General features: G+C 53.0%; 1 protein-coding gene across 3 annotated transcripts in view; it reads left to right on the top strand.

Annotated features, from left to right (window-relative positions):
• Positions 1–221: 221 nt before the first annotated feature.
• The window catches only part of MRAS (muscle RAS oncogene homolog), a 61673-nt gene continuing 44441 nt past the window's right edge, over positions 222–17453 (top strand). The window contains exon 1 of one of the 3 annotated variants that reach the window (XM_032869606.1): positions 222–334. The gene's annotated coding sequence lies outside the window, so the exon portion shown is untranslated. Of the gene's footprint in view, positions 335–595; positions 768–17453 lie in introns of those variants that run through there. The other 2 variants (XM_032869607.1, XM_032869605.1) reach the window with 2 other exon arrangements.

Raw genomic sequence — 17453 nt, 5'->3', positions numbered from 1 at the left:
GGAGTGAAACAATGAAACGGAGCACGAGTGTCGCCTGTGCCCGTCGCACCTATCGGAACGAACTTAGGGCCCAGGAATGGTGCACTGAGAAGGCCTATCGGGAAGGGAGGCTGCTTCAGGATCTGGGAAGAAACCCCTCTCGGGATTCGAAGCGAACGCCGCTGAGGTGGCGACCCGGGATCGCTAAGGACTGGGGAGGCGTCGGTAGTCTCAGAAGTTGGCCAGCCGGAGCGGAGACTCCAAGATTGGGGCCAGAGGCTCTTAAAGAGGCCCAAGCGATTCCCATGCCGCGTCCACTTTAAAAGCCAGCGCGGCGGAGCCGGGGTCTGACCGGGTAAGTGCGCGGGGTCGCGGGGAAGGCGGCGGCGCTGGCCCCGCTCGGAGCCGGCCTGGGGGCAGTCTGCCCGTGTGGCCGGGACTGAGTGGGCCGCGCGTCCCGGGAACCCGGGTGCGCGCGGGGCCGACGGGGTCGCGGCGCACCCCCCGCCCCCAGCGCCGGCGCTCGCCGCGGAGCTCTATTTTTAGCAAGCGCTGTTGCAATATAAGGAATGCGCGGCGCGCCGGGCGCTCCGGGCGCGCGCGGGCTGCGCGGTCGCTTTAAGGAGGCGCCGGGGCGGGGACGGGCCGGAGCGGCCAGAGGGCTGGCTGGCCGGGAGCCGCCAGTCCCGCTGCAGTGGGGCCGGCCGGGCGCGGCGCTGCCTCCTCGGCCGCGCGGGCATGGAGGAGGCGGCCTAAGGGCCGGAGCCGAGCCGGGGCTGGAGCGCGCGGTGAGTGGTGCAACCGCCGGGGAGGGCAGGGGGCCCGGCCGGGCGCTTTGTTCCGGGCGGGAGGTGTGGCCGCCCCCGGGCCCTGCCGCGCTCACCTCGCGCCGAGTGCGCCCCGGGACTGGCGGGGAGTGGCCTTTTGCCCCCACCGTGGGCTCCGGCGTAACGTCTTGCGATCGAGAGATCCGCCACAATAGAGACCGCGGCGGGGAGGGCCTATCCACCGCCCAGAGAGCCCCTTTCATGGAACCGCCCTTTGGTTTCTTGTCCGCTTCGGCGGGGACCAGCGGGGTGGTGGGCGGCGGGATTGGAGCGGCGGGGGAGGTGGGGGGACTCTTTCTCCCCTTTTAAAATGGCGTTAACGTGGGCAGGGATCCGCTGCGGGTGTTGTCAAATTTATCTCAAAAATAAAAGGCAGCCTGTCGCGCAAACGGCCCTTCACGGCACCCGGGGCTTGGGGCTCTGCTCACCACTGGGGCCCGGCTCATTCATTGACCGGACTTGGCTGGGGCGCCCATTGAGTGGGGCATGGTGCCCGTTCCTGCTTTGCGGGGACGGTAAGGACAAAAAATGAGCGACAACCTAGTGTGGTCCTTGACGGGATCAGGGAAGAGCAGGGGTTGTGGGAGAGACAGTGTGAAAGGTCAGGGAAGGCCTCCTAGGGGAGGTGATGCCTGGCAGGAGCGTGGGCACTGAACACCCAGTTACACTCTGTGGCTGGAATTGAAGTCTGTGCTGGCCTTGGAGAAGGCCGAGTCTGAAGAGATGGACAAGGGCTACCTCATGGGGCCCTGATCTCAGAGCTCTGGGATTCCCCCACCTCCTCCCTCAAGGCCCCCTGCTGGTACCGAACCTCCTTGAGCTAAATGGTTCTTGCATCTCCAAGACACACAGTCTGTCCTGGACATGATGGTAGAGAATGACTGACAAGGCTCAGAATTCTAGCCTCAAAAGAGTATTAAGGGAGATCTGACTTAAAAACCCAAAGCCCCCCTGTAATAGCAGCAGCCAGCAGGGCTCCCACAGACTGGGTACTTGACCAGAGTGTGCTTGCTTATCATTTGACAAGACTCTCCCAGAGGTTTATTGTTGTTGTTTTAAAATTTTATTTGTTCATTTGACAGAAAGAGATCACAAGTAGGCAGAGAGGCAAGCAGACAGAGTGGTGGAAGCAGGCTCCCCACTGCACAAAGAGCCAGGGGATGAAGGGCTCGATCTTAGGACCCTGACATCATGACCTGAGCCCAAGGCAGATGCTTAATTGACTGAACGACCCAGGCGCCCACATCCATTTGGGATGCTGTGGCTAGAAAGTATCAGTAACTTGCCCAAGATCCTATCTGGAGACCCTGTGGCTGTTCAGGCCCCTCTTCTGAGGGTCGAGCTGTCCTGGCTTGAGGGCTCCAGGTGCAGCCTATGGTAACCTTTTGCTCTGTTTACAGGCGCAGGTTGGTTGAAGTGTGGGGTGGTGAGCTCTTGGGATTAATAACTGACATGTGTCAGGGGCTTTGCAGTGAACAAAGAATTTCCCGGAGACGGTTCTTAGAGATTCTCTGCTTGTCTTCCCAGAGAAGAAACTTGAGCTGGCTAACATTTTATAAATCTACTAATTTCTGGTAAATTGCAAGTCCCTGCTGACTGGGGCTGAAAATGTTTCGGGCCGTGGTTTTCAACCTTGGGTCTGTTCTCACTTGCGGCAGCCAGTGAGTTTCTCTGTCTGCGGTTTATGGTGTAGTCTGTACTTTCTCTGCCAGGTCAGGAGGTGTTGGGCTTCAATGCTCTGGGTTTTCATGGCTGCAGGATCCACCAACCTCTTTTGGAGGTGGGTGGTGTTGAGGAAGTGGGGTGCTTTAGCAGAAACTGCCCCCACCCTAGCCCCTGGCCTCAACATCTTTTTTTTTTTTTAAGATTATTTATTTATTTGACAGAGAGAAAGGGAGAGCATACAAGCAGGGGGAGCAGGAGAGGGAGAAGCAGACTCCCCACTGAGCAGGAAGCCTGAGGTGGGGCTCCCTCCCAGGACCCTGGGATCATGACCTGAGCCGAAGGCAGCTGCTCAACGGACTGAGCCACCAGACGCCCCTCAACATTTCTTTATGGAGAAGAGGGTCAGAGCCCCCTGCAGAACCCCTGTGAGCAAGAGGCAGTCTTCCAAGATTTGCCCGCTTTGCTCTTGCAAAAGGCAGTTTGCACTTTCTACTACTCATACTTTCACCTACAGAAGACGTTTTGGTGGCAGGTGTAACTTTTATTTTATTATTAACTCTAACCATATGTATTTCACACAGTGAGTTGATCTGAGCTGCTCGTAAAGTCACAGTTCTTTGGGGTTGGCTCCTGAGTTTGAGTGATGACCTGGAGCCGGGGAAGACTACCAAACTCAGATGAAACAAGCTAGGTCCCAGGGCGACTGATCCTCCCATCAAGTCAGATTTGCATGGTGACCAGCGGGCTGGATCAAGTGGGTTCTCAGGGAAACATGGCCCCTGCTTTGTATGTCACACCTGGTGTAATCAGTCCTGCCAGTGAAACGTGCCCACACGGAGGGTTCCTCCCTGCAAGTGATTGGAAGCACACCTGCTCATGAGCATTGTATAATTCATACAAACCATACTTATGTGACCTGAATGGGAACACGATCTTGTGCAAAGCTGGAATATTCTCAAGCATCCTAGTGTGCAGTGAGTTGCAGAGGTTCTGTACCTGCCAGGCTCAGGGCAGGTAAAATGTAGTTACCTTTGAGTGGGGATGAGACAAAGGAGGGAGCTGGAGGAGCTCCCTGTGCCCTGGGGCACCTGGCAAGTATCCATTGTCTAGGGGCTGCACGGAAACTTCAGGCCCTGAAAGAGATTTTGTGGGTGGACTCTGAGGCCTGGACAACCTTCATCATCTTGGGTATTACCACTCGGCCTTATGGTACTGGATCGGCGGGACTGCTTTTGGCTGCAAACAACAAAACCCAAGGATAGTAGATTAAACAGAGTTTAGATCTCCCAAAGATGCCGAAGATGTGAAGTTGTTCTACACAGAGACTGGACATTAGCGCCACTTCCAGCAAGCTATTACATGGGAAAGGCAGCCAAGAAGGCTGAGGGTCTGGTGACCAGAGCAATGGTTTTTACCTTATTGGGTCACAACCTCTTCAGTATGCCAGGGAGAAGCCTAGAGAAAAGCTGCTTGGGTGTACAAAGCCCTCGACTCCAGGTTAGACCAGGTTAGATCCCCTGGTCTAAGCCACATTGTCTCACTAGTGGTTACTGGGAACCCACTCAATGGCTCTGTCCCCACAGCCAGGCTGTCATGCTGGGATGGTAGATGTTACGAGTGAAGGCTAGGTTTTGGTGGCTGCTTCAGACAACAGAGGTTATGTTGAGGCTGACAGTCCTTTACACCCCTGGCATCTGCTGTCTCCAGCATTCTTGGTGGGTGTGTTTGCTGCAGGTCATGAGGCTGATCTCACCTGCCCCCAGAGACTTCGCCCCTGCCCCCAACACTGAGCCCCAGGTTGGCAAGATCCAAGGCAGTTTTCTGCAGCCATCCCTTTCAGAAAGTTCAGGAAGTAACAGTGTGTATTTAACTTTTTAGTGTCCCTCTCATTGACCTGTAGTATTTTGGGTAGCTTTTCTAGGTGGGCCTGCTGATGGACAGAAGGCCAAATGACAATCTAGGTCATAGCTAGTTGCTGAAGTGTCTTTATGGGCCTCAGAGGGGTGTATTTTCATCTCCGGAGCTTGGCCTCTGGCCACCTAAATGGGTAAAACACCATGATTCACATCTGAGCTGTGATGCTAATGAGATTGGCAAGAGCACCAAGGATGGATTGGGGTTTGGTGTGGTGGTAGCATGAGGAGAGGATGGAGAGTTGGGGGCTCTGCACCCTGGTTCTGGTCTGTGACTGTCTAGAGGGCCTCAGCCACATCTCCTACTACAGGGAACCAGGCGCCATCTGTGACTTCTCTGCCTGCCCTCAGGGTTGTCATGGGATTAGATGAAATACACAGATGAGAACATTCTTGGGAGACCAGAAAGGGCCATAAAGATTAAGAGCATCATCAATATTCAAGCAACCTCGCGTAACAGAATCATAGATCCAGGAGGGGCCCCTGGAGCGTAGTTAGTCTAGATTCCGATCCCGTAGAGCATATTTCTCAGCATGGTCAGGTAGATAATTTTAGGTGGGGCACATATAGCATCATTTCATTTTAATATGCTTGTTTATATGTATTATAACAATACAGGCATCACATCAAATCCATTTTTGGAAAATGGATACTTTGTTCAAATTAACACTAGAGAAAGGTTTTAAGTTAAAAAGTATGATGGGGGGGGCGCCTGGGTGGCTCAGTCGGTTAAGCATCTGTCTTCGGCTCCGGTCATGATCCCAGAGTCCTGGGATCGAGCCCCACATCAGGCTCTCTGCTCGGCAGGGAGCCTGCTTCCCCCTCCCTCTCTCTGCCTCTCTGCTACTTGTGATCTCTGTGTCTCTCTCTCAAATAAATAAAATCTTTAAAAAAAAAAAAAAGTATGATGGGGGCATCTGGCTGGCTTAGTCAGAAGAGCATGTGATTCTTAATCTTAGGGTTGTGAGTTCAAGCTCCATGTTGGGTATAGAGATTACTAAAAAATAAACTTAAAAAAAAAGTAAATGAAAAGTATGGTGATTTTTTTTCTTAAGATTTTGTTTATTTGACACAGAAAGAGAGATAGCAAGAGAGAGAGCACAAGCAGGGGGAGCGGCAGGCAGAGCGGCAGACAGAGAAGCAGACTCCTCCCTGAGCGAGGACCCCCCCCCCACAATGAGGCAGGGCTCCATCCCAGGACCCCGGGATTATGACTTAAGCCAAAGGCAGACGCTTAACTGACTTAGCCACCTAGGTGCCCCAAAGTATGATGATTTAAGGTAAGCCAGTAGTAGTTCAGTAGTTAACAAATATGGCCCAAATGGGAAAGTGAGCCCTTGAATAAAGGCTGGGAAACTTTTAAGGGAGTCTCTCCCTAACAGTCCCTCCCTTACTCCCTTGGCTTCAGCTGGACGCTTCTAGAGATAGGAAGCTTGCTGCCCCCAAATTTGTCCTGAAAAGCATGACTATCAGGGATTCGCCAGGGACAGATCCAGGGCAGGCAGCTTCAGGGGAGAAAGGAAAGAACCAGGCAAGGAGAGATTCTCTCGTCCTGGATCTGTCCCTGGCGAATCCCTGATAGTCATGCTTTTCTCCATCACCAGTTCCACTGTCTCCAGCGGCTCCTCAAATGGTTGAAAGACAGTTTGTCTCTGTCCTCCCTTCCTCCTTCCCTCCCTCCCTACTCCTCTCTCCCCCCTCCTTGCCCCCTTCCTCCTTCCCTCCCTCCCTTCAACAAAGACTTGGGGGGCTGGGCCTAGGCTAAACACTGTATTAGCCACATCCAGGCCTCATAGCAATTGCCCTTAGCCTTTTACGTATGTGGAAACTGAGGCTCAGGGAGGTCGAGGAGGCCACGTCCAGTCAAAGCCTGAGAAAAGGAGAGCCCAGGAGTCTGACCGAGGTCCATCTGGTCCCCAAGTACATGTCCTTCTGTGACACTGGGCCACTCCCAGAACCGGGTGACCAAAAATGGCCCCTCTCTTGGTTCCTGGTGCTCATGGGGTCTGTCCCTCAGGGGTCTGCACACCAGTGGCCAGGACTGCAGGCGAGCAAAGCCCTTGTGAGGAGGGGGACAGAGTGGCCTATGCTAGAGGATGTGATGGGGCCGCTGGTTGGGAAGAGAGGCAGAGTGCCTGAGTGGCCATGGTACTCCCTGACGCCCATTAATCTTACAGTCAACTGCAAACCCCTAGATCTTTTGGGCACTTAGTCTATTTTTCAATTTTTTGACAAAAAGAAAAATGACAATATAAGGATAGTATAACAAGCACCATGGGTCCCTCCCCAAAATGGATAGAGGCCAGCGATTTCATCTATACTCAATCTGTTGCCCAGTAGGTCAGGACTTTGGCCGTGTCCCTGGTCATAAGGCCTCGCTGGTCTGGGCCTGTCCTCGGCCTGAGGTGGGCTTTGGAGCTTCTGCATACTGGCTCTTTCAGCTTCCTGTCCCCCACTAATTCAGCAAGGGCCTCTGGGCCTCCACCAAGGTTGCCCATAGCTGCGGAGAAAACGCCACGGGGTGGGGGGGGGTGCTTTTGGATTTAACCCTTGTCCAAAATGTTGATCTGGTCTGGAAGCACCTGCCTGGACCACTGCAGGTTCAGGCCAGGTTGCAAGCAGAGTGTAGTCGTACCTGCCCAAAGCATAGGCTGTGTAAGTGATAGACTTCTGTGTTTAGAGAGAGAAAAAAACACGATTTTATAATTAGATAACAGTGATTTGCTAAGGAGCTCATTTTACACAAACCTTAGCAAAACACCCCTTCCATTCCAAAGTGTGGAACTAGTTTAAAGTGCAATGTGGTATGTTTCTGATCTCTGCTCTGCAGGCCCAGTAAGGAGGGACAAGCAGCTGTTTGCAGCCCTCTCCCTTCCACCCCCAGCAGACTCCAGGACTCCCAGGACTCCTGGCCAGAGCGGTAGCCTGCCTCGCCCCTTGAAGCTTGAAGCCCCAGCCTGGGTTAGAACACTTAGCAGGGTAGTGTTTTGGAAAGCCATGCCGAGGAGATTCAAAAACTTCCAGGAAAGCCTTCCACACTCAGGCATTCTCCATTTGCAGGGAGTCACGATGGGGAGGAAGATTTGAACTAGTTCCCTAAGAGAACACGGGGACCTGAGGTGGGCCTCACATTCTCTTTGTTAACTGGTAAGAATGAATTGAAATACTCTCTGTCCCTGAGTGACAGACAGCATGGCCCACGTCCCTTCCCAAGTCTGACAGGGACACAGAAAGAGAGATAGCAAGAGAGAGAGCACAAGCAGGGGGAGCGGCAGGCAGAGCGGCAGACAGAGAGAGAAGCAGACTCCTCCCTGAGCGAGGACCCCCCCCACAATGAGGCAGGGCTCCATCCCAGGACCCCGGGATTATGACTTAAGCCAAAGGCAGACGCTTAACTGACTTAGCCACCTAGGTGCCCCAAAGTATGATGATTTAAGGTAAGCCAGTAGTAGTTCAGTAGTTAACAAATATGGTCCAAATGGGAAAGTGAGCCCTTGAATAAAGGCTGGGAAACTTTTAAGGGAGTCTCTCCCTAACAGTCCCTCCCTGTTTTGGGGACCTCAGAGCGACCCGCTTGTTGGGCTGTGTTCTTTGGTAAGAGCTGTCCAAAGACTGCACCAGAGAAGGTCGTGAAACATACTATAAAACCAGTTCCTGTTTGATTATTTGGAAATACACAGACCTGTTATGTTTACAGGCCTACTTCTCTCTTTTTTGAATCTGATGATTTGGATTATTTCTAATTAATTCCTCCCCTGATTGCTAACCATCTTTACTCTGGCTCCAGCCTTAACATGGCTCACTTAGGTTACTGCAATACCAGTCTAACTGATTCTCGGTCTATAATTTTGCCCCCTGTAAATCCATCTTAATGTTGGACAAAAATTTCAGAATGAAATCTGAGCGTTTTACTCTCTTGCTTATAGACCTTAATGAGTAAGGAGAGGGGACCAGTCTTACCTGACACTAAAATACTATAAAACCAGAATAAAGTGGTGGAGGCCTGGCACAGGAACAGATAAGTCAATTAAACAGAATAGAGTGCCTCCCCCAAAGTCCTTCCTGCCCGTCAAAAAACAAAACAAACAAAAAAAAACCCCAAAAAACCTTTTTATTTTAAATGAGGCCTCCTTTCAAAAGAAAAGTTCTGGTTTCATAGATGGACCTACTGTATACACTATGTGTGAGGTGGCCATACTATACCAAGTACCCAGACTATATAGCCCAGTACCCAAGCAGTGACAGTGTTTGTGGGCACGGAGGGCTGTTTGGAGGTTGCCGGAGGGCTGGTGGAGGTGGGGAGGCCCACCCACCCCACAGAAACTGATCATTCTCAGGGGCATCTGGGGACAGGTTCTTGCCCTCGAAAGCATATATTCATTTCAAAAGCAAAATTTGGGATCCCTGGATGGCTCAATTTGTTAAACATCTGCCTTCGGCTCAGGTCATGATCCCAGGGTTCTGGGATTGAGTCCCGCATTTGGTCTCCCTGCTTAGTGGGGAGCCTGCTTCTCCCTCTGCCTGCTGCTCCCCCTGCTTGTGCTCTCTCTTCCTCTCTCTCTCTCTCTCTAAAAAGTAAATAAAATCTTTTTAAAAAAAGGAAAATTAATTTTCATTTCATTTAGGTGGGTTTTTTTTTTTTTATCCTTTAGAATTTCAACATACCTTCTTGAAAATTTCCCCTTTTGGATAACCTACACATTCGTCCCCCTGTATTTGAATTCTACTGGAAATGTAGGGAGACCCAAGGGAGCCCATCTGTCTTGGCAAGGACCATTCTCTCACAAGTTGGCTCAGTGGTCCAAAATAGCCACTATCAAGTTCTTCTTTCAAAGCCGGCTTTATTGTAACCAGGGATGATGGAAAAGGGTGGAGCCACTGTCCCAAAGCCTTGGGGGCATATATTAAAAAAACTGTATGAGATCTGTCTTCTCAGCCTCCTTCCACACCCACATTCCTCAGGTTGAGCTTCCTTGGGCAGTGGAGCCCGAAAGGCCTGGTGCTTCTCAGGCCCAGCCCTTCTTCTCCAGGAAGCCAGGCCCAGCCCCAGGTGCCCTGTTGGCCTCCATGGGAACTAAGGTCAGCTGGCATCAGAATCTTCCCGCCCATCCCTACTCACTGACCCCCAACCCCACCCGCCTGCAGTGGACAGTGGCCCCAAGTCCACTTATCTGGGACTGGGTGGGTGTTTCCTGCATGTTTGAGATTTTACAGAGGAAACCAAAATAAAGAAACAAAGCCTTTGTTTTACTTCTGGACTCAAAGTGGGGACGGCTAGAGGGATGGAAAGGGGTTGCTGGAGTAGGCCACTTGGCACTCCAACAAAATAACTATTCTAATAAAGCACTTAACAAGGACTTTTTTCTATTTAGGGTTGGTGTGAGTGAATAGGAAAGACAGGGCGGAGGGCTGGGAGAGCCTGTGTGTGTGGAAGGAGAGGGCCCCAGGCAGGGTCTCTGGCATGGGGCTGGGGCCACCAGCAGGGCTGCTGAATTGGTGGCCAGAGGGGGTCTCAGTCCTTTTCTTCCTCAGAAGACCCACAGGAGAGTGGGAAAGAGCATGGGCTGCAGGCCAGAAGAGCCCCACCCTGACTTCTGCCCTGCCACCTGTTGTCTTGAGACCTGGGCAGTCCCCCACTCTGTGAGCCTCCCTTGCAAGGTCCCCAACAGGGAACAATGCAGATGTCCCAGCCACCCCATCCCAGTTCTTCCTGACCCAGGTTCACTGGGCCAGGCCCTCATAGCACATCCGTGCATCCATGGAAATGGGGACATGCTCTCCCCAGTATCTCATCATTCTTCCCAAAGGATTTTCTCTGTGTAGAATTTCTCTGAATGCATTATTTATTTTTTCTTCCTTTTTTTTTTTTTAAGATTTATTTATTTACTTTCTTGAGAGAGAGTGCAGAGGGGAGGGGCGGAGGGAGAGAGAGTCACAGGCAGACTCTACTCTGAGCATGGAGCAGAACGGTGGGGGAAATGTCTCACAACCCCGAGATTACCACCTGAGCAGAAACCGAAGGTTGGACACTCAACTGCCTGCACCACCCAGGCCCCCAGAGTTGTTTTATTTATTTATTTATTTATTTATTTATTTATTTATTTATTTATTTATTTTTAAGTAGACTCCACACCCAGTGCCGGGCTTGGACTCATGACCGTGAGATCAAGATCTGAGATGAGATCAAGAGTCAGATATTTAACCAACTGAGACACCTAGGTGCCTGTTGTTTATTTTTCTTTAAGAATTACCCAAGCATTGATGAAAATGCCCCCCACCTGTAGTATTTCTGAGAACTTCCAGGTGGGGACCATGTCCACTGGCCATCCGGCCTCCCGGGTCAGCTGCCCCAGCTTTGTCCCCGTGCATGTGTGCAATCTGCTTGGCTTCCTCATTCCTTAACCCCTATTAAGCCACAGCTAACAGGCTTTCAGAACAGGGAAGAAGTTAAAATTGAGTAGCAGACCTCTTCCTCTTGCCTGCTCACCCTCAGAAGACTTCTCCTGGCTGGTCTGTCTCCTCAAGTCTAGTTTGTGCCCATTCTCCAGGGACTGATTTTCCTGGACACTTTTCCCCAGTTTTGAGAACTCCAAATTTCCATTACTTTTGGTGGCACACCTGTCATGAAATCTGTCCTGGACCAGGCTGTGGGCCTAGGCTTTTGTCTCAGAAAAAAGCTACTAGAGAACTTGTCTCAGCAAGAGGTAGGCACCCTAGCCTTACATGGCTAGCCAGGTGTAACTTAGCACTAAGTACTGGACACATCAAGTCCCAATGGCCAGAGCGAACACAAGAGTGAACTTTTCTCCTTCCTGTTAGAACATTCTGCAGGGTAGTGGGGAGGATTGGAGCTAATGTAAACCAGCAGACTTATCGAGCACCTTCTTTGTGTCATACGTGTGCTGGGACAGCAGAGGGTCCAACAGAGGACATGCCCTGTGCTCATGGAACTGACACATTGGGAGCTGGAGAGGCTACGTGCACAGGGCCGTCAGGGACAGCCGAGTGTTTGGGAGTGGAACAGTAATCTCACCCGGCCTGAGGTGTGGTAGCGGGTGCATGGGGAGTACATGTGAAGTGCCGAGTATGTGGGGTGAACGTAATAAACAGGTACTAGAGTATGCTCGGTCCCAGCCACAGACTCAGCCCGAGTGCATGTCCAGCAGGCTGCTGTTTCTAGCAACAGTGGTTTCACGGAGAGGGGTTTATAACTTTTCCAAGGCTACCCACAGCTAGGAAGTGAGACACCCAGGATTCAAAACTGATGCATCGGACCCATTTCCAAGCTCCTGACATCTGTTTTGCCTCTGGCTTTTCTGCCCCTGGGGTGGCCCCCATGAGATGGGCTGTAGCGTGGGTGTAGCTCTGAAGCGTCCCCCTTTCTCCAGATCCCTGAAACAAGGCAGCCCAGGGGGTGGATTCTGGTCGTTTCTCCATCATCAGAAATAAAATACGCTTCCTTGTTAAGTCCTGGGATAGCCAAGCCTGTGGACTGTACTAAGAGCTTCTCAGGCTGAAGGAGGTGATTCAGAGGGAGCACCTGCCTCCCTTACCACCACCCCCCACCCTGAACACTTTGGGGCAACCTGGAAAATACCCGGTGTGGCCCCGGGGATCCTTCTGCACAATTTGGTGGAAGGGGCACTGGCAGGAGTTCCCACAACATACTGATGGTGATAGTGGTAACAAGAACGAGAAGAATGGCAATCCTTTCTGTGCCAGGCACTATTCTAAGCACCTGCCTGTGTGAGCTCATCCCGTCCTCCAAACAACCCTGTGAGGTGGATACTGGTATCAGCAAGTGAGGAAACAGGCATACACAGATTGAGGTCACACACCTAGCAGAGCGGCCAATGACAGGGGGCTTTTTATAAAAGTGCTGTCTGTAGGGAAAAGGGAGATAGGAGGCCAGTAGTGGCTGCCGGGGACAGAGCAGTTCTGCCAGCTCGCCAGCTGCTCCCTCCCCGGGTCCTGGCCTGTTTCCTGAGGAGGGGAGGAGACCTGCTGCAACTGTTTCGCATTTGGGGAGAGGGGTGTGAAAAGTTGCCTCCTGCCTTTCCAGTGGAGTGGGCTTAAAATCTGGAGTTTGGGAGGGTCCCTGAAAAGTCACCACCACTCCCCCCCACCCCCCAGCCCTGGTTCACCCCTCCAGAGCCGGGCTGCTGGACCCTCCTTCCTCCATCCTGCTTCAAGGAGATTCCACCCCCCTCCCCAGCTGCTCATTGTCATGCCCACCTCGTTTTCAGGAAGTTTCCCTCTAATTTTGCTGCAGCCCAGTTCTCTCCAGCCTGGTTACTCTTTAAAATGGAGATTGGATTGCCTCGCCCCACCTCAGGCAAGAGCCCGGACTGTATTTCTGTCTCACTGTTGGTCAAACATATAAATTTTTACGTTTTTCATTAATTGTGTGTGACATCTTGAATATCAATGATAGAAACACATGTAAGCAAAGGCCTGCCTTCCTGCCCTTCACCTCCCTTGGCCCCTGAACACCCCTGGGATGGGCCGTGTGCCCTCCCCCTAAAGACTGCTAACCCCCAGCTGCTACTTCTCAGTGTCATTTTCACCTCCTTGAATCTCACACCTCCTTGTGGCCAAAGCCAGGCCAGGCCACAACAGTGCAAAGAGTAACTGCCTTGTGTGCTCTAGTGGCCCGGGGCAGCAGCAGGTGCCCTTGTGGGCTGGAGCCCCCCCAGGGGGCCGGGGACTCGTTTGGCTCAAATAATGGGTAGTTAACATTAAAAACTCAGCTTCAGGGGCACCTGGGTGGCTCAGTCGTTGAACCTCTGCCTTCAGCTCAGGTCATGATCCCAGAGTCCTGGGATTGAGCCCTACATCGGGCTCCCTGCTCAGCGGGAAGCCTGCTTCTCCCTCTTCCTCTCCCCTTGCTTGCATTCCCTCTCTCTGTCAAATAAATAAATAAAATCTTAAAAAAAAAACACACCTCAGCTTCACAGGGCACCTGGGTGCCTCAGTTGGTTAAGTGTCTGCCTTCAGCTCAGGTCGTGATCCTGAAGTCCCGGGATTGAGTCCTGGATAGAGTTCCTGGCTCAGTGGGGAGTCTGCTTCTCCCTCCGGTCCTCCCCATCTCATGCTCTCTCTCTCATTCTCTCTCTTGCAAATAAATAAATCTTAAAAAAAAAAAAAAAGAACCCTCAGCTTCACGTAAAAATTCCAATTTCTGGCTACTCTTTAAAAATTTAGACCATTGGGCAACCTGTTGCAGATATGCTCTTGTTGCCACAGTCAACATGACTCCACCTCCTGGTGGAGGGTAATAGGGTCTCCTGTTTGCCTCAGGCCCCACTGCTCCCTACTGCCCATACCTGCCTCTTTCTCTCATTTATCCACCTGGCTTCTGTGAGCATATGAGATGGGGAAGTTCATTTGTTTCCCTGAGCGCCTCTTTCTGCCACTGCAGGGTAAAGCAGTTGAGGTAGTGGGACAGCCAGGACTTGGAGGGCTGGTGTTTAGCCATAGTCAGACCTGGCAAGAAGTGTCCATCTCATAGCCAGGGGCTGCTGACACAGAGCGATGCCTGCCCCTGGTCTCCAGGCCTTCCCTTTACTGTCTCTCACCACCCCTGCCCTTCTCCCGGGCTGCTTACTTCCCAGTGTGCCAGTGCAAGGCCATGGTTCTATGAGACAGGCAGCTCTGGTCTGGGACAGCGCTGAGGCACAACCCGTGAAGCTGTGCTCTGCTTAACTGTCCCCTCCCCCCCCCACTGTACCCTCCCACTTAGGGGAAAGATAATACTAGATTTGCCTTGCTGCCACCAGGAGGCTCCTAGGACAGTGTGTGGCATCTCCAGACCAGTAGGCAAGGTGGTCAGGGAGCTGGGACCTGGGAGGAACAGGGGACTCATTGTTTTGGGAGCGTGCATGGCAGGAAAGCACCTACTTGTTGTCACCCACTTCTGCTGGGCTGGGGCCCATGTGTGCCTAGTGGAACTCCTCACATGTTATCTCCCTTATGAGGGTCACCACTCACTACTCTGGGACCTGCCTGGCCCATTGGGTATAGTCCCCACACTACCTCTGTCCTCCCCTCTCTACCCAAGCCAGAATCCCAGCTGGCTCCCAGTGTCACCCTGCATTGTGGAAATGCCGACAGCTGACACAAGGAGTATCTGTGCAGAAAGCTGTGCCAGGGCTCTAGAGAAGTAGAGAAGATGCGGTCCAGCCCTCAGACCCCTGCCTGCCCCACCCTAGTGGGGAAATGTGACAGGAAAATAACTCCTAACTCCCAGATTTGAAGGGAGAAGTAGTGGGGCATGCTCCTGAGAAGGGACCGAATGGCCATGTAGCTGAGCTAGGAGCTTTGTGTGTGGACTCGCAGACGGACAAGCCACAGAACCTCTGCGACCTCAGGGTTCATCACGGACAGGTGCTGAACAAGGCCTTCTTGGTGTGGTAGCTATGAGGAGTCAAATGGCCTAACAGCTGCAAAGGCCCCTGGCTATCACCTGCCATTTGGCCAGCACTCCCTAGACACGAGCATGTGGCTGAGAGAAAGGAGACCTGGCTGGTAGGGAGGGGAGGAAGGGAGCTTCAGGAGGCGGTTCCTTAGAGAGGGAATGTTCTCACAGGTGGAGGAAAGCTGAAACAGCAGAGTACATTCATTGGCAGACTCTGAGGTGCCCTGCCAGGGGCTGGAGCCGCTGACAAGTTAGGCACCATCTCCATCCTCAGGGACGCCATACCAGGAATCAGCAGGAGCAGAGGCAGCGTGAGGGGCAAGTGGGGCTTAGGGCAGTTCAGGGAGGGCCTGGAATGGTATGGTCAGTGGGGAGAGCTTCAGACACCCATGGGGGTTGGCTATGGGAGGACAACGCCAGGGTGATGGGAAGGTAATACCTGGGAGGGGGCCCTGCAGAGGGCAGAGCCAAGCCACTGAATGCACCTGCCATGAGTGGAGGACTTGCTAGGCCTTGGCCTCGGATTTGAGGAAAAGGGTTTTTTTGAGCTGCTAGGGGAAGGCAGAGGGAAAGAGGGCCAGAGCAGAAAGGTGGGACAAAGGGTCTATAGGAGGTTTGGTTGTTGAGGAGTGGTGCTGGCTGGTTTCATGCTGTGAAGGGTTGAGCCTAAGAAGCCCCCGAGGAGCTATGAGGAAACAGCTGCCTCAGAAAGGGGAGAGAATAGGACAGCGGCCGGCCAGGCTCAGTGGGGTCTGAGGGACCTCACTTTGGGGACGCCCAGATTATCCAGAATCCACCCATCCCTTGTGGGGTGACTGCCAAAGTGACTTTTCTGGTGGACATGCAGGCTCCCTGAGACGTTCTCCTTGGCTGCAGGCACGACTGCCCCAGCCCTAGGAAAATATTAATAGGCCCTTAGGGCTGAGAGTAAGAATTTAAATGTAAAACTACTTCCTCTTCTTGGCCCCTGCCTGCCACTGAAGGAAGCTGTGACCCAGGGGCCTGAGCTGCCTGCACCCCGGATTGAGTTCACTCCCACCCACTGCCCTGCCTTGGGTGGCAGGAGGACATGGCAACGTTGGGGGAGGTGGGGTGCTGGGGTGGGAGCTCTGAGGCTGAGAGGGCCAGGTGGCAGCACCCCAGGAGCCAGGGATGCCACTGGGTCTCATTGTTCTGAAGGGCTGTGTGGACCCTGCGACACTGGCCCCTTGTTAACCTCTCGGTTTCCAAGAGCCTTGGAAATTCTAGTGCCCTGGACTAGCCAGGGGGGTGAGTGGGGCAGCTTTCGTTTTTACCTGCCAAGTCCAAGCTTCCCCCTTTACCAAGCTGTTCCCCTGGGCAAAGTCCTTAACGTTTCTGACTCTGTCTCGCCACTGGTAAAATGGGGAGACTAAATGCGACCATGCATGGTCATGCCTTGGGCCTTTGTGCAAGTTATCCAGTCTGCCCTGGTTCTTCTCCCTGGTTAACCACACTGTGAGCAGCAGAAAGAGCTGGGGGGGCCACTGGATTGGGTAGGTCAAGAGGTGAATGTTACCCTGCAGGGCAGAATTGGTGGGGGTGGAGCTTCTGAGGCCTACACACAGTAGGCATGAGAGCACACTGAGGAGGGAGTGGTGAGGGCTAAATTCTGTTCAGTTGTTACGGGAACCAGCCATTTCACAGGGCACGAGCTCAGGCAGGACTCTGGAGAGACAGGAGGGCTTCCTGCAGGAGGAAGGGATGGATTTTTTTTTTTTAAGATTTTTATTTATTTATTTGACAGACAGAGATTATAAGTAGGCAGAGAGGCAGGCAGAGAGAGGGGAGGAAGCAGGCTCCCTGCTGAGCAGAGAGCCAGATGCGGGGCTCGATCCCAGGACTCTGAGATCATGACCTGAGCCGAAGGCAGTGGCTTTAACCCACTGAGCCACCCAGGCACCCCAGGAAGGGATGGATTTTGAAGAACACTGGTGATGGTATCAATTCGAGGTTTACGAGCACTCACTATGGGCCACACACAGCCACGCAATTCAGTGCAGCCCATCATGACCACCAGAAGGCAAAGGCTGCCACTGTCCCCACTTTTACAGAAGAGAAAACCGAGGTACAGAAGAGAAGTAACTTGCTTAAGACTGCAGGCTGAGTCAATACCTCAAGCTCCTTGTTGAGGGTTTCCAGGTGAGGGGCCAGCCCCAAGCTGGGCAGGGAGCAGCTGGCAGACAGGCACAAGGAGGCAGGCTGGGGCTGGGACAGCAACCAAGGCAGTGGCGAGGGGCCCAAACAGAGGTGCTGGAACATGGGTCTCAAAGCTTCCTGGTGCTTCCATGGTGCTAGGCAGCTGCCGGATACCCCAGCTTCCTCCCTGGTCCTCAGGGCAGCAGCATGAGTCCTGTACCCTCTTTGGCAGACTTCGACCCATTTGGGGTGGAGGTAGGGGCTGTTCCCAGGGACTAGTATCTGCCTGGGATGCCTCCCCAACAGGTGCAGGGATGTGGCCCTGGAGGCCTCTGTGACTCTGAAATCACCTGCCTGCCTCATGGCTGACCTCGTCCTGGATCTACTGCCTCTGGCCTGGCCTGACTCTGCCCACCCCCCACCCCCCCAAATCACCATTTCACCAACCATGAGAAAATGCCTGGTACAATGGGTTGGCCACTGGCTCTGGAGCCA

The sequence above is a fragment of the Lontra canadensis genome, unplaced genomic scaffold (assembly GCF_010015895.1).
Source record: "Lontra canadensis isolate GAN:19392208 unplaced genomic scaffold, GSC_riverotter_1.0 scaffold38, whole genome shotgun sequence".
NCBI lineage: Eukaryota > Metazoa > Chordata > Mammalia > Carnivora > Mustelidae > Lontra > Lontra canadensis.
The sequence above is the reverse complement of the archived record's forward strand: the minus strand, read 5'-3'. Positions and strand labels throughout refer to the sequence as shown.